The following is a 25,647-nucleotide window of genomic DNA, read 5'->3' on the forward strand; positions in this document are numbered from 1 at the left end:
GTTTTGAAAAGCTTCACGTTCTGAACTTTACTCCTGTTATGAGATGAAACACATTCGTTGCCAAGGCTCATGGGAAAATGGTAGAATCGTTCTACAATTCCAGAAGATATTTCACAAACGATGCAGTTCCCTACCTGTACAAGAGCCAAGTACGTCAAAATATGGAGTACTGTTGCACATCTTGCCGGGCCTTGCTAGAAGCAGTTTATGCTGTCTTGTCAGAGTTCAAGATAGACTTTGTAGCTTAGTGGGGATGCCCTTTTAACTTCCCTGCAATCTCTTCTCACAGAAGAGACGTTGTGAGCCTGTCTTTGCTTTATTTTTATTTTCATGGCAGGATCTCATCTGAGCTTTAATCTATGGTCACCCCCGTCCTGACTTTCACGTAAAACACTCGTCCGGCTGAAAACACTATCAATAATTTCCCCAACTCTTTATCTGTTCCTAAACCTAAACGTAGATTCCATGAACAAAGCTTCTTTTTTAAAACTCCTCGCCTGTGGAACTCTGGTCAGTTTGTCTGCTTTCCAACTGACTACTATATTGTTGTCTTCAAGTACAACGTCCAAAAATTCTTGATGAGCCATCACTTTAAGTAATCCAATTTAGCGAATTTCCCCTACTCACGAATAATACATATTCTCTTTGACCACGGTATACTCATTAACCCTTATCCTCGAGTGCCCTCCGGGCCTTGATAATTCTGAATTCTTTTGTAAAAAGTATGAACAATACCAATGCAAAATGCTATAAACTGTTTTCAAAATTACGAATCTATCAACATAAAACGTTCTGCATTTAATCACTTTCAAAAAACCCGGAAAATAATTCCGGTAAAATGTTTAATTTTCAATAAAAAATTGAATATAATATATTCTTTTTAAGACTCAGTTTTAAGCAACTTGTATTTTCGGATTTTGCATTCAAACAATTCACATACACACCCATATATATATATATATATATATATATATATATATATATATATATGGGTGTGTTTGTATTGGGGATATATCAATATTAACATTCATATTTTAGGAAGTTAAACATTTGTTCTGATATTAAACTTTTTTCTATACGGAGTTCTACAGGATTTCTCCTTCTCCAAGTCGGTTTTTATTTTTGTTCAAATCTAGTGATTTTAATTGAATGTTCTCACATTATGAAAGTATGTTGCGTATAACTCTGGCATCGTGGTGGGAGAACTAGATATAAACTTTACGTATCATTTGGAGAAGGAAGATTGAATTGAGAATTTCTCTGAAAGCCATATTCTATGGGGAATTTTCATCTCCCATGATACATCTCAATATTAAAAGTTTGTAATTGTAAACTTTGTAATTGAATAAGTGACGTTTTTATAAGTCGTGATGTTTATAGATTACTTTACTTATAATGCTCACTATAAATGCGTCCTTATTCATTGTTGCAATTCTAAGCATAACATAAGAAAAATTAATATGAAGTGCAATAGTTCTGCTATTGTATAATAAAAATCTCATTACACACCTTTTCATACATTTATCTATATAAATGTGTGTGGACGGAGTTTTAATATTGAAACCACGTATTTCGCAGAATTTCTTAAATTGTACTCGTGTTCAAAGCAAAAACATTAGCAAATTATGAAAATAAGCCGTAAGTTAATGTTTATATACATGTTCGTATATTGATTTTTTTAAATACTTATTTCAAATGCCCTTTAATTAATAGCACTCTGAAAGAGAAAAATAGAAAGCTTTTAATTTCAAATTATCACCTCTTTTAGCACTATACGGAGTCTGTTTATTGAATGAATATGAAGATATGTCCATTTTATTTTTCCCCATGCGTTCGAAACCATGCGGCCGGTCGTACATTTTAATTAGCCACATTGATGCTTTTTTGATTAAGCCGAAGCATGTATGGATATTAAACACATGTGCACGGCGTTATCAAAACGCATACGCATTTACCGTGAAGCTTATATCATGTGTCCAAATAGATTCTGCTTCCAATCTGAGAAATATTAATGTAATCCTAACCTCAGGATATGGAAAGGCAGATTACAAAAACAAATGCATTGACATTGTTTCATTGAGTGCCTATCAAATTCTTAAGAGTGTAATGCGTTAAATAGAATTTAGATCCTGTCATAGCTTTCTTTATTTTATTGTCAAATAAAGAAAGCTTTGTTTTCAACAAAAGACAATTGTTCCCGTTACACCCGGGGCGTTCTTTGTAAGACGATACAATTTTGCCCTTAGCCGAGCTGCTTAAACAATGTTATAGTCGAAAAAGTAAACTGATCGACCATAATCGAAAGAAAGCCTAAAGTTTAATTTCATTAGTTGCTACGCAAACATGTAGTAGAAGGCACCACAACTTTTTTCATGTTTTCATCGCATCTAATTCAGAAATCTTACTAGATTGAGAGTGCATTCATTCACAAGTATATTTGCTTTAATTAACAAGCTATATATTATTATGTATGTAGCAATTTGTGCATAGCCACCGATTTTATATAGGTTGATATGCCGTAAAACAAAAATACCAACCAACTTATTTTATAATTTGCAAATCCAATTTTCATTTTTTTTCTTTGACTTAATTCTTTATCCAGTTTCTATATGTTATATCAGCCTCCTCATTTTTCACTTCTTGCCTTGACTTAGTGAAACCAGATTTAGATGTCTGAAGACGGCGGCCTTCTGATTCAAATGAACAGCAATTTTTTAAATATCTTTTTTCTAACTTGATAATATCCTGCAAAGCCAAAGACAAAAACCATGCCCTCCCACACTTTCCCTGTCTAAAAATACTGGCTTCCTGAATTTAAATGTTTTACTTTAGAAAACAATCTTTTCAGAAAAATGAGAAGATTTTACTATGGAAAACAGTAACACAAAGACGAATATAAAATACTGTTTAAACTAGCCCCCCTCCAATTATTTTTCAAGATAAAATAGGTTTAAAATGCTTCTAAACTTAAACGACATTGTCGATGTTGATAAGCTGTTAAACACAAACAATCAATCCGTCAGCATAATAGAAACTCAGTCCTTGTAACATACCATCGAATGAAGCATATTCCAAAGTAGCGTATATGCTAACTTCAAAATATAGTGGCTCCGTTTGAATATTTATAATTAGACATTGGTATTGTGGTAAGGCCGATTCAGAATATATTCAAGCGAAATTGCTATTAATCCGAACTAGACAAGTGTTTTCTACAAGTGAATTTTATTAGGTATATACGCAAAATGTAAATTCCGATTCAACAATGCTAGCGGAAACTGTTTATTATTCTACAATGTTTACATGTTTTTGTAGAGGACATACATTTCAATATGTATGTGTTATAAAAAATGTCAGGTATTGTATTTATATATTTTATGAGTCTACTATTTAGCTAAACGACCTCATAGAATGAATAAATATCCTACTTGAATGATGATTATTCATTGTAAATAAACCGAAATTGCTCTTCTAATTGAATTATATTACAAGCGTATTTAGGATCTAGAGATTTTTAGAATGTAAAAATGAGATTTGTAGAATAGAAACTCTTGCAGTGTGTGACGTATAAAAGCGAATGCTTTTAACTTTTGACAAATAACAAAAGTTCCTGTTCGACAAAACGTGAATTGTTTTTTTTTATTTTGAAAAAACTGAAGTTGTATTTCAGTTAAGAGAATGTGGCTGTCGTCAACATTGTAAAAATGTTCCTTTCTCGCTTTAAGTCCGAATGGTGAAATCGTTCAATGAAATGGCAAATAGAATCTTTACATTGGACTTTACAGCAAAGCCACGCACCAATCTTGTATAATATTTATTACTAGCGGGGGTACCCGGCGTTGCCCGAGTGTTTGTTTCCGGGACGGGGGGGAGTTTTAAAAAATGTTATGGTAGGTAAGTAGGAAGGATCAAACCCGGAGTCATGAGTAAAAGTAGGAAAATAAAGTGTGAAAAAAAAACAAAAAAAAAACATCTGCAACGTTAACAGTTCGGCCACCAAGAAAAGTCCATTCCAGTTGTTTAGGAAAAAAAAAACGACTACTGTAGGTCTGCGTGAACGTGAAAATATAATGTGAATTGTCCAGCACGCTAACCACTACGCCACAGAGCACTGTAGCTTAGTTTTGTGATTTTAAATAACTTCACATGAAAGAACTACGAAGCCAAACCGGTGTTCTCTTCTCAACTGTTCCTTGTTAACGATCCCCAAACGGTGTTAAGTGGTGGCAGGGGGAGGAGGAATTTATTAGAGAGAAAATATTTTACCACTTCCATTGATCTTAACCGATTTTGGCCGTGACTTCTCAGCAGAAAAAGTATAGAAATCTATGATTATCGAGGAATTTGAGAAATAATAAGCCTATAACACACCTCAGATATTGTTCTGCCGTTTGTGCATATTATATTTGCATGAAATATCTTGATTTTTAATCCTATTAAGGTCAAAATCCGACGGGAAAAAATGAGTTCATTTTATTTATATAGAGATAATTCCATCAACCAAAAACTTATTTAACCACAAGATCTTTCTATATCTGAATATTAAAAATGCATACAAAATACATATTTAAAATACCCACAACGGAATTTAGTTTACATATTCAACAATGGCATGAAAATTAATATATTGAAATTAGGGGCATACCTGATCAAATCTATATGTAACATATATAGAGATCCATTCGGATAGAACTATATATTAATCATAATATATATATATATATATATATGTATATATATATATATATATATATATATATATATATATATATAGCTCCATAATAAAAATATATATTTCTTTATTCATATAAAGGTATTTTCTCATCACACAAGTGTTGTAAAGTAACCTTCGAAATAATTTGCGCCAAAAGATAATTACAAGGAAAAAAGGAAATTATCAGGCAATCTTCAGGTCAGAAATAATTTCCTAAACAGTTCTGAAAAAAAAAATGCCAGCGATATGCGTTTTTTCTTTTTGTAATCAGAAATGATAATCTACTATATATAAGGGAAAATGTGTGCGTTTGTATATCCGCCAAAACAGACACATCACACCGCGAAAATATGGTATCGTTAGAAAGACAATATCTCGGACGAAAAATATAAGAAATTTGGTCTCAAAGATTAATTCTGTCTCGATGAAGTGGACCGTTTCTTGCGAGAAGGGGTACTGTTTGCGTCGAGATGTTTCCTAGTCATACGCCTAGCAATCTGAAGGTACGTTTAATAAATGCTATTTCGACCTGTGGTGATATAGGTCGTGGCCGTTACAGCTAGCATGTTAGCTTTTTTTCACCACTTTTTCCTTTTTCGCGTTACAGGTTCGAACCTGCCTACCGCGGCTATTTTTTCCGATCGCACGGGAACTCGCTGCTATTATGATTGAAGAAAAAATTGGTAGGGCTAGGATTGCTCAATATCCTTAGTATACCATGTCTATAAACCCGGGCAACGCCGGGTAGCATTATTAGTTTACATATAACAATTAAATTACAAACGGTTTTATAGCTATTTGTTCGAACGCCGGTGAAACATTTGTTCGAGTTTCTGGATGGCAGGTGTATTACTACAAGGTAATTATGATCAATCTTTAAAATCACGAGATAAACTCGTTCTTAATAGTTAACTAAACAGAATCTGTTCGCTATATTAACTAAGACCGGTTATATTTACACTAGTGGACATAGTTGAAAGTGTTTATCTGAAACCGCAGGTATAAATGAAGGATTAAAGCGTACACATATTGCATCAATAAATTATTATTGTATAAATATTATTTAATAAACGCGTTTAACATTTTTATTTTACGCTCGCTATTATGGAATTATTTAATCAAATCGCAAAATCTGAAACATGGATCCATGTATTATGACTGATCTCTTAACTATTTGATCAACGCTACCCCATGTAGAAATATACTCATTGCGGAGTTGTTTTAGGGCAAATACAAGTACTGTGATTCTAATATATATATATATATATATATATATATATATATATATATATATGGTAAAACTTTCCAAAAAGGAAAAAGTTATGGATCATCAATTTATTATCTATCGAAACTGCCCAACTTTATAGGAGCTAAGCCTTAATTTAATAAATTTTTATTTTTTATATTCTTAAACATTGTTCGTATTTTTCTTTCCTCCTCGTTAGTATGGCATTACGTAACAATTATGACTAGAATTCCGAGCAATGTAAACTGTAAATAACAGCAATGTTATCTATCATAAAGACAGTTTTAAGAGCTCTGTCGTCGTGAATTAAATCACAAAAGGGGTTGAGCATTTTACACGAAATATGAAGTATGTAAAAAGCAAAATAATAGACGTTCGCGCAAATTTTAAGATTGTAATGATTATATCATGTAATCTAACGTATATAATCACTTCTAGTTCAATCATTTTAGTGTTTTTTTATGCACGGCGTGGATGACAAATCTGATTCATTCACATATAAGAGAACTGCATTTGTTTTTATCCATTTCCATAGTGCTAAGATATATATCGATACTAGCTCAAGTGTTTTCTATACCAACTTTCTGATTTTTGATAATTCCACAGTAAATATGTGAGGTGTATTATGTTTCATCCATAATCGATATCCATGAAGAAATAACTAATATAAGAGCAGAAACGAATGCGACTCGATTGCACGATGTCGGAGAATATTGGTACTGAAGTTAGACTTTTTATTTAAAGACCAAATTGTCTTAATATGCGTGCGGCTGGGATTTTTGTTTTTGTTTTAGATTTTGGCATGAATTTAAAATAGTTCTTATGTCTAAATATAAATAATGAAACAAAAAATATTATTAAAGTAAATAAGTTAATCATTAAACATAAAATAATTTTTTTGTAAATAAAACACATAATGTATTCTTTTCATGTGTTAAGCAACACATAAATACTTTGATGTTGTTCAATTGACTTACAGGAGCGCTAAAACATTGGAACATTTATTTTTTTTTTAATGTTTTATTACGCACTTTAGTTCGAAGCAATTTCTGATATCGATAAGAATACTCGATCGAAGATACTGATAAGACATATACGGTTATTAGATAATACGTGTGAATGTAATGCCGCGGTATACACATATAGGCTTTGATATTTTGTGTTATCCTGTTTGACTCGTACTAATTGTGTTATCAAAATAATTTCAGAAATGAGAAATTGTTTCAACTGGATTTGAATTTATCAATAAACCTCATCTTGAACATTGGAAGCTCCTCCCATAATTCTATTCATTTTTCATGTTGCACAACTCCAATGATTCAATTGTTGGCGGTGGTTTCTACAATACCTTTTTTCAAGTCAGAACTATTCATAGAAAAGCATCGGTTAATTACATGACGAACCATGTGGTGGTTGAAACATTCCCAGTGAAAATCTTTCAGTTGAATAAGCTGGATTAAAAAATCCCACATCCATGTTGATAATCACTTAAACACCGTCCTCTGCCAATTCAATAGCTGACGTTAAGATAACTAACTTACAAGACGTTAATAGAATGGCAGTGGAGAATATTTTAAGATGTATGTTTACGCAATAATTTTTTCGTTCACAGTATCCTCTGTAAGTACTATCATCCTAAATGGGCATCACAATAACCGGATATCAGCTCTTCTACAATTTTCTGTGGGCAATATTCCTAACACAATGTCTATGTAAGCCGTAGTAGATGTCCTTTTCTCTTCCTTGCAACCTCTATCTCACAGAAGTTATGCTGCGAGTTTATCTCTGCGTTATCGCTATTTTCATGGCAAGTGCTCGACTGAGCTTCAATTTATGGCACCCCTCGCCAAACTTTTACAAGAAACACTCGTCTAGCTGAAAACACTATCAATAATTCTCTCCACTCTTTATCCGTGCCTAAACCTAAACGTAGATTCCATGAACAAACTTCTTCCTTAGAACTGCATGCCTGTGGAATTGTCTTCCGTTTCCCTGCCTTCCAGCTGACTACAATATAGATGCCTTGAAGTCCAACGTAAACAAGTTCTTGATGAGCCGTTCCACTTAAGTTAACAAATTTACCGAATTTCCATTACTAACGATTACTATATTGTCCAATTGACTACTGTACACTCTTAACCCTTATCCTCAAGTTGTCTCTGGCCTTGGTAAGTGGTAATGCCTCTGTAAAAAAATACTAGATTGCTCCTGAATCGGAGAAAATATCGAAGTCGAAATTAGATCTAAAATAGGAGATATTGACAATGCTGCACGTCATATTAAGGTGTGCTGATAAGAATGTGATAAAAGAAAGACAGATAAGCAAATGATAGCTGATAGACAAGTAATGTATACAGTAAGGTTCATTTTTTATTGAGTATCTTTGGCTTACAGAAAAGTGTGAGAAATAATATGCTTTTATGCAAGAGAATAACAAAATTGTTATAGAATGATTTCATAAATACGGATTACTTCATTAAATTTTCATAAGTCATAATAAATTTGATGACTTAAAGATACTGTGATAATTCAATATAAAACTTAAGTAGTTTCTTATTCTTTACAAACAATACACGAAACAAAAAAAAACTAATCTAAGAAACTCCGAGAAACATCAGTAAAATGTATACAACTATTAAGCCTACTAAAATTGGCTAAAGTGCACGTATGTTTATGTAGATATATTAAAAAATTACCTTTTCTGCAGCACGGTCTCTACAAAAAACATGTACATTTTTTATCTATACAGTTAAAACTCAATATATGTGGTATTCAGATATTTTAAACAAAATCGCTTTGGTTATTGGTCGAAATGCATACAGCTGCGAACGGTTCAAAATGATCTACACGTATATATATATATATATATATATATATATATATATATATATATATATATATATATATATTAAATTCCACAGCCAAACAACGTCGCAGCTCACAAGAGCAATGACAGTCAACGAACCGGAAGTCCAAGACTCGAGTTTCGCCCTCATTTGGGCTCATCAGTTAGACACATCCGAACTCAGGATTCGAAACCGAGGCTCGGGGTTCGAATCCTGAGTTCGGATGAGTCTAACTGATGAGCCCAAATGAGGGGCGAAACTCGAGTCTTGGACTTCCGGTTCGTTGACTGTCATGGCTCTTGTGAATCTGCGACGTTGTTTGGCTGTGGAATTTATTATACAATCTCTCATATTCTGATAATCATATATATATGCGCGTACTCAAAACAACGAGGTATTACAAAAAGGCTGATTGGGAAGCCATCAGGTAACTCATCAGAGATGCCCCATGGCAAAATATATTTACTCTTCCAGTGGAACAGTGTGCAAATGAGACAACTGAATAGTTCCAAACTGCAATTGAAGCACATGTTCCCGCACGGAAATTCTATTGCAAGTCCCACTCTCCCCAATGGTTTACTTCTGCTTGTGCAGCTGCCATTTGTTCCGCAGATTCAACCGACATAAGTCCATCTCAAATAAACAGAAGTAGATAGCAGCTAGAAATAATTGTAAGAGAGTGATAGAGACAGCTAAGTCAAATTACTCTGAAGCCACCAGAAAACGCATCGAAGCACAGAAATTAGGAACCTGGGATTTTTGGAAAATATACAACAGCGTAGTAAATAATGGACAGTCAACTATTCCCCCACTATCAAACAATCATGAGGTTGCTTGCACGGCAACTGTCAAGACTTATCTGCTTGCCAGTCAGTTAGCCTCAAACTCCACACTGAACTCAGTACACCACTCACTCCCTGATTTTCCTCTGCGAACAGACGCCACACTAGACGATTTTAAAATCACCCCTTCTCAGGAACATGCTATTATAAAAAACCTAGACACCTCAAAAGCATGTGGACCAGATCTCATCCCAGCTGTGCTATTAAAAAAATGCTCTACCGAGGTTGCTCCAGTTCTCTCCAAACTTTACAATAAGTGCCTTAACGAATCTTGCTTTCCCGACTGCTGGAAAATCGCCTCTGTGGTAACAGTCTTCAAGAATTTTAGTGAATGAACTGACTCACTAAATTATCGCCTCATTAGCCTCCTCCCGCTTTTCGCCAAAATATTTGAGTCATTAGTTAATCAAGCCCTAGTTTAGCACCTAACAGCTGCTAAACTCCTGACTGACAAACAATATGGATTCAGGCAAGCCCGTTCAACAGCAGATATCTTAACTGTAGTTTCTGAACGTATATACTGTTCAGTGGACAAAACAGGGAAGGGTAGAGCGGTAGCCCTCGATATATCTAAGGCTTTCGACAGGGTATGGCACGATGGTCTTCTAAGGAATATTAGATCATATGGAATCACTGGAAGAATTCATAATGTAATTAAATCCTTCTTAAGTAAGAGAAAAATCCAAGTTGTCGTCGACGGTCGTACATCTAAACAATATGACAAATGCGGGAGTATCTCGGGGGTCTATCATTAGACCTCTATTATTCCTGATATTCATAAATGACCTCCCTGATGAAAGTGTATCGGAGGTGGGTATATTTGCCGATGACACCACTCTCTATAACAGATATGAGGGGAAAACAAATGAACACATATCCAAGGAAATGGAAGAAACACTAGAAGATGACCTCCAATCTGTAGTGGAATGGGGACAAAAATGGATGGTCACATTCAATGCTGCTAAGGCTAAGCTTGTTTCCTTCAATAACTACAAGAAACCTTCTCTACCACCTATAGCAATGGCCAAGAACACATAGCCTGAAAGTACTTCTTTTAAACTCCTCGGCCTAACGTTTACAGGGAATATGAACTGGAATAGATACATTGAGAGCATTGCTAAGTCTGCTGCAAGGAATGTTGGCTCCCTCTATCGTGCTAGAAAATTAATTACGCCTGAAAGTATCCTGTACCTCTATAAGGCCACCATTCACCCATGTATGAACTACTGTGTTCACATCTGGGCTGGTGCATCTGCTGCTTGTCTCTCGCTCCTGGACAGGGTTCAAAAGAGAGTCGCCAACCTGATAGGTCCTGAACTGTCATCTAGGCTTCAGCCTCTGTCCCATCGACGAGATGTTGCATCCGTCTGCCTGTTCTACAGATACTTTAACTTTGAATGCTCTGGCGAACTGCAAACACTTGTACCTCCCCGACGTAATTACCCCCGACAAACCCGACAAGCTAGTCTCATCCCTTTACCGTAGAGATCCCTAGGTTCAAGAAAGCCTTTTATTCCAATAGTTTCTTCCCCAGAACTGCAAGTCTTTGGAACTCCCTTCCGGGATCTTTACCAACTGTACTGACATGCAGAAAATCAAATGTAATGTGAACAAACATCTTTCTACTCATCTCCCTTCATAATGCCCCTGCAAATTAAGTCCCTGATAGTAGCCCCCTACTTCAAAGTGGCACTGTGCCTTGTTTGGGGTGAAAATTGAATTATATATATATATATATATATTAATAAATTCCACAGCCAAACAATGTCGCAGCCCACAAGAGCCATGACGGTCAACGAACCGGAAGTCCAAGACGCGCGTTTCGTCCTCATTTGAGGCTCATCAGTTAGACACATCCGAACTCATGATTCAAAACCCGATCCTCTTGGATGCGAAGCCAGCACTCTACGAACTTAGCAGAGCGCTAGAGAGCTAAATATTTTAGTTTGGATTCTCTAATGGCACTCAAGTTGTATTTTTCAAACTTAATATAATTATTTATTGGATATAATATAATGATCGATGACGTATTGCCTACATAATAATACCTTGGAAATTTACACTGATTAAAATATATTTAACTGAATGTTACGACTGACGATGTTGGGCGGCGTTCTAGTATAATAAAAAAAATTACAGAAATTGAGTGAAAATTTTAAGATACAGTGTTTACTTATCCAGAGAATATCAAACAAGGAATTATAATAAATAGGGGATTTTCTTTATAAGCCCTTTTAGAATTTTGATGTATTAATAAAGGTATTTTATTGTTTTTTTTTTAAATTTTATCTTATGTTATTAATTGTTAAATCTAGTATATTGTGCTTCCTATTATCCTGATAGGTTATAATTTTAGATAATATTTACTTTAATCTTTTTAATATCTTAAATATTTATAAATATAATATATCCCACTAGTCTGAAACAAAATTAGCCAGTAAAATAGCATAATTCTTCCTAGTAAATGGTAAAGAAAAAGCAAATAGCAAGTAAGACAACCGCTTCTTTCTTAAATATTAAACATTAAATTACTGACAAATTATAGGATTTTATGGAAATATGTTTGAGCGCTGTTGAAGCATAGTTTTTCCATGCCATTTCTAAAGGTGTGCCTTAACATTTTGCAGGCTATTAAATCTTATTTATATTATCAAATTATTTCACAAAAAAAAATACGGAACCAAATGATTACAATCGACTCATACGAATTGTGTTATCAAAATAATTACATGAATGTTAAAATGGGTTACGTTTATTCTAAAACAACCCTATACTAAGAAGACGGTTACATTTCTTAATTTTTAGATGAGTATTTTTTCAGATATTCAGACTTCTGGTCTTAGCCTGGCTGTTATTTGCATAACTTTTCTGGTCAGTGTAAGGCCTGGACTTCTGCAGGTGGGCTTTGTCGAACTCTGGGCATCTGCAGAAAATTTCGAATTGAACCCTTTATTACATGGAGTAGGACCCTCTTATTCCACCGGACATGAGAATAACTGAATATCTCAAATGATTCGGAATTGTATTCTTGGTATAATCTGTACTGAGGATTGAACCTGCAATATCCAGAAGAGCGTAACGAACAACTTGATTTATCAAGTTCTTTAGTTGTTACGCCACGGATCCTTGATGTCCCGACTTGCACCGATAGCATTTTATAATCATGGATTGGATAAAGATTTATGTTCGAAATTCCGTGCGTATTTCAGTTTGATAAGATACCCCAAAAGAAGGTTTCGGCTTACATCAACTGGAACGTTGTAAAAATAACACGCAGGATGAATGCGAATAATAAACATGGTGGTTAGTTTAAGTCCTTGGGCTTACATGCACTTGTGAAATTGAACTGCTTATACAACCCCAATAAGTACTTCCTCTTCAGCTGTCTGACCGGAAATATAAGATCGTTTATTTGTATGCATGATTTTCATTTCCATTTTATTTTCTATTTTAATCGAGATCGTTGTAGCAGCAGTATCGCGAGACGGGTTTGAACTATTGCTTATTCAATGTTTTCTTTTTTCATTAATAAAAAATCGTTTACTTCGTGATGATGATGACTGACTTTTTGTTGCCGGCATGTCTGAGCAGGTCTTTTCAGTTGAACATCGGAAATCATGCGGCGAAACACACCAAGGAAAGAATGGCTGCAACCTCACCCGTCTTATTACAAGCGTTGCACTTAATAAACTGTTTGACTGAAAGACACGATGGATTAGTTTTATGTAAAGCAAATTAACTTTCCTGTCTAATCATGTTTCGTACAGATTCACGTCCTGAATGTATGATTGTGTCAATGTTACTGATTGTAGAATAACAATCCCGTTGATCGAAGCTTCCCAAGCTGCTGGCAATATAAATTGGATATATTTGTGGTACAATTATATCAATCTGTTGACTGATTACACATTAATACAGCTATCATCTAAAATTATCATGTCAAGATATCTGAAATGTTTGAACCTAAATAGAATTTAATCAGCATACCGAATTTGGAACATAACTTTTCAGCTTTTATTTTAAAACTTTATTGGTACTATACTCGTGTAAATTTTTAAGTCCAACAAAACGGCTAATAGTACATTTTTTATTGGTAAAACGCATGGTTTTAATTGTTCGAACTGTTTTTATCTGGAGTGTTATTTTCAGTCTCCGCCAATGCAAACTTAAACCTTCTTTAGATGTATCTTGTCGAAGTCTGACTATTTTATATATTCATATATAATATTTATATATCGAAGTCTGAATATTAAACACTTTGGAATCTTTCTTTCAAACTCTGGAATCTTTCTTTCGAATTCCGGAATCTTTCTCTCTATCCCTGGACTTTTCCTCTCGAATTCTAGAATATGCACAGAATTTCAAATGGAAACCATTATTTAATCTTCGAGAGCAGCATGCTCTCTATTTGTCAGTCATGCACTAAATAATTCGCAATTATATTCTGGGTATCGTCCGATCTATTCAATATTAACCCTTCAGAAAGTATCACTGTTAAAATTCAATTATAATAGTACAATCTTAACGACGGGCGATACTCATAGTACAAATGCAGATTACTAAATAGTTTATCCGGTCATGTCATACGAAACGGGAATATGCAAGACACGTGGATTAAATAAAATGTTACTGTTAAAATTATCTGCTGATCCCCGGTTCGACAGAAAGATTTAATAGTTTGGATAAATGCACATGAAGTTCGACGATTACTTAGGCCGGACCTTTTATGGAAGTAAAAACTACAGATGAGAACAGTAGCCCGAACAATCCAAATAATCCGAACATTTTTCAGGTATGATCGAAAAGTGAAGTCAACAAGAGAAATAACTCATACTTATCATGAATCATTTCTCTTGCAAGTAAAACTCTTTTCTGTAAGTTAGAAAAGAACGATACTAACAGAAATGGTGGTTTGCGGCGTAACAGATATGCAAAAGATTAAACGCCGCTGTTTTTCCTTCATTTCCCGACAGTCCAAGCATATTTTAATTTCGTAACTTACGAAGCGAAAACTGAGAAATCGCATTTTTTAAGAGCAATATATTTGAACCTTGAAAACATTGTTTCGTATTCGAGTAATACTTTAGAAATTAGAAGTCCAATAACCATGTGCATTTCTTACGATTGAATTATTTTTCTTGAATAACAAACTTTACCATTTAAAACAATTATATTTTTTATCTTCGAGGGGAAAATGATTTACAAAAAAATGTCAGGACTTGAACAAGACTGTCTTATAAGTCGAAAGCTAATTTATTATTTTGAGATAAATTATTTCAGAACAAAAACACATCTGTATATAGCTTTATATTTTAATGACAGCTGTAGTTTCGCTTCCTACACTGCTCTGTTGATTCAAGGTAGAGGGAATATATAAGGCATTATCGCATGTAAAACGTGAATAACGTCATTTTAAAAAAATCATGATGTGATCACTGGAAAAAGTGTTTTTGTTAAAGATGCAAACACACAAAAAACGTGTTTTACACGATGCTATAGGAATATTTTTACATGGAAAATAAACCTATAGTCGAAATCTAAATTTAATATATTCGTGTTTTTGAGTTGTTTCGTATATAATTATTCGTCGTGATACAATCCTTCTAGATATTATCCCTCTTTTCGGATGGGTCAGTGTAATATATATTCGCTTTCATTATACAATTCCTCTTTAATATTGATTGTAGGACTATACTAGCAATATTAATAATACTGGTAAGGATGACGTTAGTAATAACGATGCCAATAACTATAAGAGTGGTGCCGATAATGATAACAATAATCATGACGATGAACAGTTCTTATTAAAAAATCTCAATTCTGTAATAGAACAATTTCGTAATAAAATACCTATCAAGCATTTAGTAAAATATCAGTTTCTGTCTGATCAATTCAGACACGCAAATCAGGATTCTGCGAACTCTGCCAGGAAATCGGTGACCTTTCCTGGTTAATATCTCCAAAATGTTAATCTTTCCTGTCGCACGACTCGAAAAAGGTCACGTTAAGAGGAAAGCGGTATTTAAAAATAAATCTTTCGAAAATAAAACTCTTATTTCCGAAAAATTGACGTCTGTGTGACAGTTTCGTTTTCCTGAGCGGTTCGCTCTTTACTCAGGATATGTTTAAGTGATCAGTGCCGTGATGTGAACTATAAATAAGAGCTGGGGAAAATGCCATCAGATTCGACATTCATGCATAAAAAATAAGAAATCGAAAGGGATCTTCATACATAAAAAATGACTCGAGTATTTCTGAAAAATCTGTTTGACGTCTTAAAGATTACGGTGAGTTTGGTATAAAAAAGATTCCCATAATAAATCTGTTAAAGAATCAGTAATTCTTTACTTATTGGGCTTTAAACTGAAATATACCTAGTTCCCGATATCTAAGAATTCATAACATTAATTTATAATTTGATATAACTTTCAAATTATGACATTAAGATTTCAGCAAGGTTTGTGAGTTGTGCAATGAAATATCTCGATACAATTTGCGAGTTATACTCTGAATTTTTTCAAAACTATTTTCAAATTTATAGCGTATACAAAATTAAAACTTACACGGTCGTCTGTAATCAATATTTTAGTTAAAACTGCGTTAATATTTTTATTTAATGTATTTAGTTTTAGTAGAAAGTCAACCATTTTTTAAAAATAAAGTTCTATTTTACTATGCATTTCATATGTGTATATGTATAACTGAAACGATTACGCCAATGCCACACTTAACTGGGGTTTTCTACCCCTTTTGAAAATGATCTTACTATCACCTGTTTTCTGTTTTGAGCAAAAGCCTAGTCTCCTATTCGTCCGAATGTTGTCTTTTATCCTTTTGAAGTCTCTGTAATTCTCGCGGTTGGTCTCGCCTTATTTCCAATAAAACCAATCACTTCTCTTTCAGCCAGCTCCCGCGTGTCAAAAGCAGACAGAATAGCCCATCTGTCTTTTAGAGGTGAGTGCGTTAGAAGAATTGCTATTACACCCTCCCTGACCTATAACCCATCTGTTAGATTTACGAATGTGGATAAAATTGCATTAATATAGTGTTATATCACAAGATAAAACACAACTGAATAGGCCTAATTAAAGGTGATATATTCAATATAGTCCATAATTGTGATTGGAATAAATGGTGCTGTTATGAAGCACATTCATCTTAGGTATGGAATATCATTGCATGAATATTTGCAAAACGGAAATGCATATTCATAAATAGGAAGAGAAAGTTATATGCATTTTAGCAACTTGCTTAATTATTTTCCCTTTTGGTAAAACATAATGGATGTGTGTTTTCAGCGTGCTCGCGTCTGGTAAAATGGTATACAAAATTGTCCGCATTTCCACGTATAACGCTAAGAACACGTGGCGCTATGCTCACCAGTTTCCTCAAGCTGTGAGTCTCATAAATCAGCAAGGTCTATCATCGGACCGATTATACTACTTTTATTAGAAATACATTTTGTTGTCCAACTTAATGGCCGAATACTTCGGCAATATTAACAAGCTAATACTCTTAATACAGGTTGTTTACATTTAGGACACCTTATATTACGCGTGTCCTCATCGTATAACTGTACCTGTGGCCTATAATTAGAAGTGAGAATAGCTGGAGCTTTTCCATAATGTGTGTCGATGAACATGGGTATGTATCCCATTATTATAGAAGCAGGAATGGTACTCATAAACAAGTACGTGTAGTCGAAAGGTGACCTCATTCTATCTGAACTGTTAGCGATATTTTTGTTTGGGTGTTATGTGTACTACAATAGAATCCCAGGATAGAGCATTAAAAATTAGTAACAAAATAAAATACAGTATATAATACATATGTATATAATCAAATAACATTATAAATAACACCGCTAGGAGGGCAAATGCCGTAAGCAGGGACCGGAAAAACCTCGTATTTCACATCGTAACCTGAAAGAAAAGCGTATGCTAGGTCTACTGTATCTCGGGTGTCTATTGTATTTATAAAACACTTTCTAGTTATTAAATGCCGATTCACGCAATTCTCGATGCCATTTTTATGCTTCAAGTTCTTTATGTATTCAAATATTTATTTGTAGTGTTTGGTTTGGTTTGTGGAGTGGAAATAACTGTTTTCTTTTGGGCATTCCAAAAATTGCAGTTTTGCAAAGGGAAATGAAAAATAATATTATGTTTGGAACATTTTCAGTAATGAAAACGGTACTTCAGAGAGACTGATTTGGTCGCAACAGAGCTATCAGGGCTACAATTGCAATTTTACACTTGATTGTTCTAAACCGGGGAAAGTTAAACGCATCAATGAAAATAGCTTTATTAGACTGAAAAAAGGGGAATTATTGAAATCGGGAATGAACACAGTGTGATTAAAAATGTATCTACTAGGAATGAGTTATAGATGATTAATGCTAATTTGTTATACATTGAACTAGAATAATATTCATGGGGGAAATAATGTACATTTTTTTTTGTATTGAGCAAAATATATCCAACAGCCGAAAAAGAGATGGCGTAAGGTTTAATGTGACACAAGTGTAAATTGAGAAAGTAATTACTGTTGAAAATTCAACAATTCTACACAAGCAATCAAATAAGGACTGTTAAAGATTTTCTATCGTTTTGATGTACATTAAGAGAAATCTAAAGATTGTGCCTGAAAACACAAGCTCAATATAAATTTTTAATCTATCTATACTCCTATAAATTCGTTTTCTTTTGTGTGTATTGATATTCATATTAAAAACTCCCTTTCATATTTATTTACAAAGAAAATGCAATTTTCTTATATATGGATTGTAGAATTGCATTCACTAGACAAAAAAACATGCTAATTTGTATATTCTTTTTAACATTCATTTTAATTAATTCCCTATTAGTTGCTTCGGTTTTCCAATGTGATAATCATCTTTAGTTAATTATTACGTGTAATTATATTCATACAGATATTCTACATTATTTATACTTGCATAATATTTGCGTAAAAAGTTTATAGTAAAAACAAAGCTGTTTCCATATATATTTATTTATACGTATATATTTTTAACAAATTTTGCCTACCAAACTCCTAGAGTTTTTGGTCTACATACAGGAAACTTCATATATAAGGTATTTGTATCCATGCAAAACTTTATACTTGGGTTTTAGCCCGGAAAAATCGGTGAAAAAGTGTGAAAATTAAAAAAATAAATAAATTTGGCAGGTCAAGATCGAAGGCTAGCATTACGAATGCATAACGTAGTAGCTATTGGTTCATGTTTTAATTTTTAGCCTTGCAGTAAGCATGTTTTCATAGCCCAGTCATTGACAGCAGATGCAAAATAAATCGTGAGCTGAACTCGATTCTGGTGCACGAGTCTTTTTTTGTCTTTAATACTTTTAAAATCATGGAGATAGATTGGATGCAATATATCTATTTGTAAAAATGAAAATGTCTGTCTTTTCTCTATGGTAGTTAAGGAAGATTATTACACAGAAAGGCATTACTTTACATATTCACACTTTTTAATAAATACATATGCACATAACCTTATGAACAGTACACAGGGCTCGGGCAAAACCGGGCGGAACTGCTAGTTTTTAATAGAGTATTGTCGTTTTATTTAGATAAGTGAGCTTTGAGATTTGTCGAACGGAAAAATCTACACGGAATTACAAATAAAATCGTTTATTAAATTCAAAGATGTAGCATGATCACGTTTCCTCATTCGCAATTGTATTTTTGGTCAGCACATTTCGGATTGAACATTATCACTTACTGTGTTATAGCTCTATGTGTACGAATCTTTTTCTCACAATTTAAGTTAGTTATGAATCTTAACGTATTTTATGGAGCATAATGAACGAAATTCCTCTTAGTTAAATATCCAAATATTTCGGATTTACATTATATTTGATAAATAGCCATTGGAAACCAGGTAAGCGAGATTCAGTGAACTTCTCGCTTTAGCTTTAATTTAAAGACAATTTCTGGAAGTAAAATGACATGCAATTTTTTTAATAAATCGATGATATCCATTCTCAGTATAAGGTTTAATATCAGTATCTCTTGATTTTAATGCTTATTTAAACTTTAATGCAAAACGCGTCCGTTAAATTATTAAAAACAACTTTCAGACATTTAGTGATTATAATGGTGCATAATAATCATTATCGCCTCCAATCTTTATTAAGTATTTACTCCTGTATTTTGTTCTAAATTTTCCCTATTTTTCTATCTTTACTTTCGATGCTCAGTTGCAGACTCTTATCGATCTTTTTTATAAATATTTTTGAAGACTCTTGACCTCTGTATAATGTTAAATATAGTATAGCCTTATAAATAAGCATTATAGATTCATATCTATGAAGTATAGTTAAAATTATCATCCTGAAGGCGTCTCGAGAAAATAAATCAATCATTCAGAGTCCAACCTCAACTTTAAAAATAGCAAATTTAAACGCCTTCAATAAGTGCATTCATTAAAATGTCGAATTTCTCTGCTTCCTACAGAGACGACTGTAGTACAACTATAACGGGCGATCTTTTATGCTCCAGAATTTTTCTACATAGTCACAATCACTGACAATACACTTTCATACAGATATTCTACATGATTTATACTTGCATAATATTTGCGTAAAAGGTTTATAGTAAAAACAAAATTGTTTCCATACATATTTATTCACAGAAGAGACGTTGCGAGCCTATCCTTGTTTTATCGTTATTTCCATGGTAGGTGCTCGTCTGAACTCCAATCTTTGGTCCCCCTCGCCAATCTTTCACGAAAAACACCCGTCTAGCTGAATCCACTGTGAAAAATCTCCCCCACTCTATATCTGTGCCTAAATCAAAACGCGGATTCCATGAACAAAGCTTCTTTCTTAGAACTGCACGCCTGTGGAACTCGGTTCCGTCTGCCTGCTTCCCACCGGACTACAGCTTGCGTGTCTTCAAGTCCAATGTTAACAAATTCCTAATGAACCGCCCCCTTAATTAAACACTTCATCAAATCTCCATACTAACGTAATGTACTTGCAATAAACCTCATCCCTGAGTGTCTTCCGGGCCTTGATAAGTGGTGATCACTGTGTAAAAAAAATGTACGATGGCTCTGTCGTAGATGTCTGGAGCATGATTTGTCACTCGCCTCTTTGTCGCCACCATGAAATCAACGAACCCATCTCTTAAGTGGGACCACATGCGACTGTTGATCGGTTCAATCTTTTCTGCATGGACGAATACGATAACGAATCTTTCCTTCCTACACCCATCGATTAAAAAGTGTTTTTTTTGTAGTCTCACATCGTCAATTTCTGCAACAGAAAGATCAAACTTTTAGGTCATAAATGCATGATTTCAATTAGCATAATAATGCCAATTGCAACTCATGATACCTTAGGATGGAACAAAAAATACGATATTACTTTCGGAACGTATCTCGTATAGAAATACTGTATATTTACAGTAGTATTACATAATATATTTTTCGTAATCAAGCAGACACACATGCTGTACAATGAGAGTAATAAATATGGATCTATACATGGGAAAGCATATACATAACCAACGTTGCCGAAAACTCTTACATTTTCATGTTGATGTTTCTTTCTTTTTATTTTTATGTAATAATCTTTACTGTTTTATTTTGGTGATACGCAACTACAAAGAACTACAAACTTATATTAGCTTACCTCTTACGGCTTTTTACATTTTTTTAATCAATCTTTTTTTTTTAATTTTCAGATAAATCTTTCGCTAATTTAAAAGAAAACGGAATATTTTAGAATTTTTCTCAATTTATGGTAAGTTTTCATTATTTATCCAACTTTTTACTCATTGAGTCACGTTCAGTACAACTATGTATGCGCTTTGAATTTTCTTTGAAAATTAATTAACTATGACTAAGGTATAGAATTGAGTCTTTAAGAACAAACATATCAAGTTTGTAGATGTCGATATTATTATTAATGATGGCGATATTATTATAGTATTCCTTTTTTTTGTCATACTTCTCACAGGGAATAAATTTTATTATTCATTATATTTATTTCGCCATCTTATTTCAAATTTTTATGGTGTTGACAATAAAAAATTGTTTTATATAGCTCACACAAAAATGGATGAGGAGCCTAGAGTAATCCGTTGCTAAAGGAGGTGTGTAAATTCTGTTATAACTTATTGCTTACTTTTTGTTAACTAATATTGAGAAAAAATGTAGGTATTTAAATTGACCATTTAACATTTTGTATTATATATATATATATATATATATATATATATATATATATATATATATATATATATATATATAGGAAATTTATTACTGTGAGTCCAGAATGAGTTTACAAATTGTTTCAACTAGAGGAAAATCCTCAAAGAGAGGAAAAATCCAACTAGCATCATCAGAATTCATAGATGGACTAAGTTATAAAGTCAAATAAAAATGGAAAGATCGTAGATAAAGGGGAGTTAGAAAAGAAGGGGGAGTGGTGGGGAGAGGACGTTGGAGTTTAAAGTAGTAGGAGTGTATTAAAAAAAGAGAGGGGTTTATAATTAAATATTAATTATGTGTAAATTCTTATATACGTGTTTTTTAACGGTTTAAACTTAAAAGACGCTACTTTTGTTTTTTCACCACTGGTAAATATATATATATATATATATATATAACGTTATATGTCGTCTGTTATAGCCGGATACAAGTGCTAATTTCAATGGATATAATACGCTGTATAAATACAGTGACCATAAAAATTATAAATTGATAACTTTTTATTATCAGTGAACTGATTGTATAGCCATGGCGAAACAGATGATATTTTAAAAATAGAATAACGATATTACTTTATCATATGTGATCTTTACTATCAGAAATATTTACATCTATCCATGTTGTTCCCTTTCTCTCAATCTGTGTGTATATATATATATATATATATATATACATTTATAAAACTCAAATGAATTTGTAACGGGGTTGTAACCCAACATCCGGTTAACGACTGCCAGTTGCGCATGCGTACGTAAACATAAACCCATAACAGCTTAAACAAATAAACACAAATCGATGGACCGTTTTCAATCGAACAAACGGACGTCCTTAGAAAAGCGAATATCTTAAATTTATTGAATAAAAAACTTCAAGATATGGGAAGCAAAAGGAAAACGTGATTACAAATAATACGTATAATCATCGTCCTGTTTCATATATACGATATATATTATACTAAATAATCAACGTCACAATAAAACGTATTGTTTTACTGTGTACGCTTTCAGTGTCCCAATTTTTGTTTTCGTGTTTAAATTATTCAAATAAACAATTGTTAATGCTTTCTGTTCTTTTTTTGTTTTACATCGTTCGTTTCTGTATTGAGTTTGTTATTTTAACGCAATTTTCTTACACGTAAATCTCCTTTAACACATTGACAACCATTAGAGAATTTACAACGGCGATTTATCCACCACCTTCTTGTTTTTATTTATTCTCTATTTTTTAATACATCTCCTTAAAACATTCGTACATTTTCTTCTAATCTACAAATATAAATATGTAAACCCAAAAATGTTTTTTTAATTGCGTTACAAATAATCAAAGCGACAATAAAACGTATTGTTTTACTGTATACGTTTTCAGCGTCCCAATTGTTTTTCCCCGTTTAAATCAAAAGATATATCAAAATTTGAATGACACTTTTAAGTATTATGGCATATGTTCAGTGCACATTTACCTATAAGTATGGCAAACCACCTATAATTCAATGGATCTAATGTTTTTTTTTCAAAAATCAACAATTATAAGCAGAACGACTCAGAAATATATCTATATTCTTTTTTCATTAATCATTAATATATACTTTCATAGAAATGTTTCTGTTATGTCACAAAAAATAGTTTCTTTCCGTCCAAAGTGTCACGCTCATGCATTAATTCCATAGCTAATATAACATACTGACTCAACGGGTCACCGGTTGTCTAGTATATATATATATATATATATATATATATATATATATATATATATATTATCAGAGACCCACCACAGGGCCCGGTATTAGGTCCTTTGTTTCTTTTACTGACATAGATAAAAATCTGAAACACGCCATAAACATCTTTCGCTGACGACACACGAATCCTGAAGAAGACCTCCACATTACATGACTCCTGGCTTTTACAAGAGGACCGCAACAAAATTATAAAATAGGCTAATGAAAACAATGTAGCTCTTAACGGAGACAAATTTGATCTACTCCAATACGATAATAAAGACCACCTCAAAGAAAAATTTGAATACTGATATGGCCATCAGAAAATCACATCAAAGAAAGTAGTGAAGGATCTAAGGATTTATATGAGCAAAGATGTCACCTTTACACAACATATTGACTACATACACCACTGCGGAAGACAACTAACAGGATGAATACTGAAAATCTTCGGAAGTAGGGATAGTGAGTGCATGCTCACATAATGGGTATCTCTTGTCTTCCTAAGCCTGGAATACTGTTGTCAGCTGTGGTTTTACAAAAATTACCAGAAATTCGCAAAATAGAAGCACCCTAGAGAACATTCACCAACAAAATATGTGAAGTAAACTAAATGAATTACTCAGAGAGACTGAAGGATCTGTAATTGTAATTACTACAACGTCGAAGAGAACGATATAGTATTATCTATATATGGAACGATATAGTATTATCTATATATGGAACGATATAGTATTATCTATATATGGAAAATCTTAGAAGGATCCCAAACACAACAATAGTAGAATAAAACACCAGCGGTGATGGAGGTTGTTCTATATAAAAACTATACCTTGAACTACAGAGGTTCATCTTCCTCATACACCAAAGCTTCACCTATTTTGGGACAAGAATATTAAACTGTATTCCTGCCACAATAAGAAATATAATGCTGGCATGAGAAATATAAGAGTAGGCTCCGACACTTTAAAGAAACATCTGGATATCTGGTTGGAAAAGATACTTGACCAGACGTCAACACCAGGCTACCCTCAATTGTCTAGTAGGCAGGATTTCTATAGGAAGTGGGTGGCCTAAGTATAGTGGAGCAATGTTTTTTTTTAATATAAACTAACCAACATTGTATTGTCCTTCAGATCCGTTATATATCAATGCTTCGTTTTCTAAAACCAGGAAGACTCAATTCAAGTGTATATTAAATCAGCGTATTGATATACATATTTATTACTAGGTTCTAATTGATGCGATTCTAGGTGATGCTGGCTCAATCCATACTACTATTTCTTATGACAAAAGATGAACTATTAGTTAATTGCTACGCTGATTATTGCTAACAGAACGAAAATTATTTAATACAGTTAATTGATAAATTGGTTTGGATCAAAATCCCCACTCAATTCAGATATATAAACATTACGTACTAAAAAATATACTAACGGTATTGAGAAAAAGCATTAACTGGCTTAGAAAACTAATTTTCCATTCATCCACTTCAACCTGAGATAATAAATTAGTTGGTTTTAAAAAGCAAATAATACTTGTCTTTTCATAATTGATATACTTATCTGTTTCTGTCTTAGTAAGTTTTCATATTGATATCGAATACACCTTCAACAAATAGTCTGAGTGTTTTTCTTACAGTAATGTCCTATCGGTTAAGACCTCAAACCTTTTATTTGAAAAAAGATTAGTGCATTGCTAATCGTCTCAGATACTCTTAGTAGGTAATGCTGGCTGAGATGCTCATGTATTTGTGTAGGGCATACTAAGCTTTATCTAGTGTACTGGATCTCCCCTAATTTTCTGTTTTCCTCTTAGAGATCAGGTAAATACATTCGTGCAGTTATTTATGACGTACCATATACAACAATAAAAGAAAGAAGTAAAGCATTCTAGACTGTGTTCTATAAAGATTAGATTAATACCATGGATGACTTATGCTTACTCAAAGGAAAAAAATGAAAACACAGTTTAATTTAAACATAAGTGCTTGCATGATTAATTTCGCTCTACTACTTGGTCAATAAAGAAGTATGCCATTTATAGT

At 33.2% G+C, this 25,647-nt stretch overlaps 1 protein-coding gene across 4 annotated transcripts in view; it reads left to right on the top strand.

Moving 5' to 3' along the window:
• LOC145292963 (beta-1,3-galactosyltransferase 1-like) overlaps positions 1–25,647 on the top strand; it is a 153,006-nt gene that overhangs the window by 104,527 nt on the left and 22,832 nt on the right. For 2 of the 4 annotated variants that reach the window (XM_080139185.1, XM_080139186.1), the window contains exon 2: positions 21,358–21,416. The exons of the other annotated variants lie outside the window; for them this stretch is intronic. The gene's annotated coding sequence lies outside the window, so the exon portion shown is untranslated. The remainder of the gene's footprint in view (positions 1–21,357; positions 21,417–25,647) is intronic. 4 annotated transcript variants of the gene reach the window in all.

This window comes from Euprymna scolopes, chromosome 14 (genome assembly GCF_053919585.1).
Source record: "Euprymna scolopes isolate OS-2025 chromosome 14, ASM5391958v1, whole genome shotgun sequence".
NCBI lineage: Eukaryota > Metazoa > Mollusca > Cephalopoda > Sepiida > Sepiolidae > Euprymna > Euprymna scolopes.